This window comes from Salvelinus fontinalis, chromosome 33 (genome assembly GCF_029448725.1).
Source record: "Salvelinus fontinalis isolate EN_2023a chromosome 33, ASM2944872v1, whole genome shotgun sequence".
Classification (NCBI taxonomy): domain Eukaryota; kingdom Metazoa; phylum Chordata; class Actinopteri; order Salmoniformes; family Salmonidae; genus Salvelinus; species Salvelinus fontinalis.
The window spans coordinates 24,450,187-24,452,292 of NC_074697.1; the positions used below are offsets into that span (position 1 = coordinate 24,450,187).

Consider the following 2,106-nt stretch of genomic DNA (forward strand, 5'->3'; position numbering starts at 1 on the left):
TGCAGCAGATAGTCAGGTACTGCTCCTTATGTAACTAGGAGCACGGTGCAGCAGATAGCCAGGTACTGCTCCTTATGTAACTAGGAGCACAGTGCAGCAGATAGTCAGGTACTGCTCCTTATGTAACTAGGAGCACGGTGCAGCAGATAGCCAGGTACTGCTCCTTATGTAACTAGGAGCACGGTGCAGCAGATAGTCAGGTACTGCTCCATATGTAACTAGGAGCACAGTGCAGCAGATAGTCAAGTACTGCTCCTTATGTAACTAGGAGCACAGTGCAGCAGATAGTCAGGTACTGCTCCTTATGTAACTAGGAGCACGGTGCAGCAGATAGTCAGGTACTGCTCCTTATGTAACTAAGAGTACAGTGCAGCAGATAGTCAGGTACTGCTCCTTATGTAACTAGGAGCACAGTGCAGCAGATAGTCAGGTACTGCTCCTTATGTAACTAGGAGCACAGTGCAGCAGATAGTCAAGTACTGCTCCTTATGTAACTAGGAGCACGGTGCAGCAGATAGTCAGGTACTGCTCCTTATGTAACTAGGAGCACAGTGCAGCAGATAGTCAGGTACTGCTCCTTATGTAACTAGGAGCACAGTGCAGCAGATAGTCAAGTACTGCTCCTTATGTAACTAGGAACACAGTGCAGCAGATAGTCAGGTACTGCTCCTTATGTAACTAGGAGCACGGTGCAGCAGATAGTCAGGTACTGCTCCTTATGTAACTAGGAGCACAGTGCAGCAGATAGTCAGGTACTGCTATCACCCAAGAACAAAAGGGAAGAAGCCCATTGTAGCATTGCAGTACTGTATGTCCCAACAGATAACCAGTGACAGAAATAATCATCTCCCCTTTCCACTATTATCAAATATCTGACAGCCACGCCCATATTGCCAAGGTGACCTTTTAATACTGCACCTTCCAAATACCATCATTCAGAATCAATACACTTTCTCTACAACAGGGCTAATGCACTCTAGTTCATAAAGTAGCCTCTCAATCACTGTCTCTCTCATTGTAGAGACAGTAGCTAGTTTACTGTGTTTGAAAATTGGTTGCACAACATCCTACAGAGCACTAAATGTGATACAACTAGTAAAATGTATTGTAGTTTTCATTCACACACTGAATTGTCTTTGAAGTGCTACAATACACAGCACACAAGACATAACTCTCCATGGACCTACAGTTCCAGTCAAAAGTTTGGACACACCTACTCATTCAAGGGGTTTTCTTTATTTTTACTATTTTCTACATTGTAGAATAATAGTGAAGACATCATTTACATTACATTTAAGTCATTTAGCAGACGCTCTTATCCAGAGCGACTTACAAGTACATACATTCATACATATTCATCCTGGTCCCCCCGTGGGAAACGAACCCACAACCCTGGCGTTGCGAGCGCCATGCTCTACCAACTGAGCTACACGGGACATCAAAACTATGAAATAACACATGGAATCAAGTAGTAACCAAAAAAGTTTAATAGATTTTAGATTTTTCAAAGTAGCCACCCTTTGCACACTCTTGGCATTCTCTCAACCAGCTTCACCTGGAATACTTTTCCAACAGTCTTGAAGGAGTTTCCACATATGCTGAGCACTTGTTGGCTGCTTTTCCTTCACTCTGCGGTCCAACTCATCCCAAACCATCTCAATCGGGTTGAGGTCGGGTGATTGTGGAGGCCATGTTATCTGATGCAGAACTCCATCACTCTCCTCCTTGGTCAAATAGCCCTTACACAGCCTGGAGGTGTGTTGGGTCATTGTCCTGTTGAAAAACAAATGATAGTCCCACTAAGCGCAAACCAGATGGGATGGCGTATTGCTGCAGAATGCTGTGGTAGCCATGCTGGTTAAGTGTGCCTTAAATTCTAAATAAATCACTGACATTGTTACCAGCAAAGCATCCCCACACCATCACACCTCCTCCTCCATGCTTCACGGTGGGAACCACACATGTAGAGATCATCCGTTCCCCTACTCTGCGTCTCACAAAGACACAGCAGTTGGAACCAAAAATCTCAAATTTGGACTCTTCAGCACAAAGGATAGATTTCCACCGGTCTAATGTCCATTGCTCGTGTTTCTTGGCCCAAGCAAA

At 44.6% G+C, this 2,106-nt stretch overlaps 1 non-coding gene across 1 annotated transcript; it reads right to left on the minus strand.

Moving 5' to 3' along the window:
- Nucleotides 1-1,363: 1,363 nt before the first annotated feature.
- On the minus strand, nt 1,364-1,436 carry trnaa-cgc (transfer RNA alanine (anticodon CGC)). The gene has a single exon. It is a non-coding gene; the product is annotated as a tRNA-Ala (tRNA).
- Nucleotides 1,437-2,106: the final 670 nt, after the last annotated feature.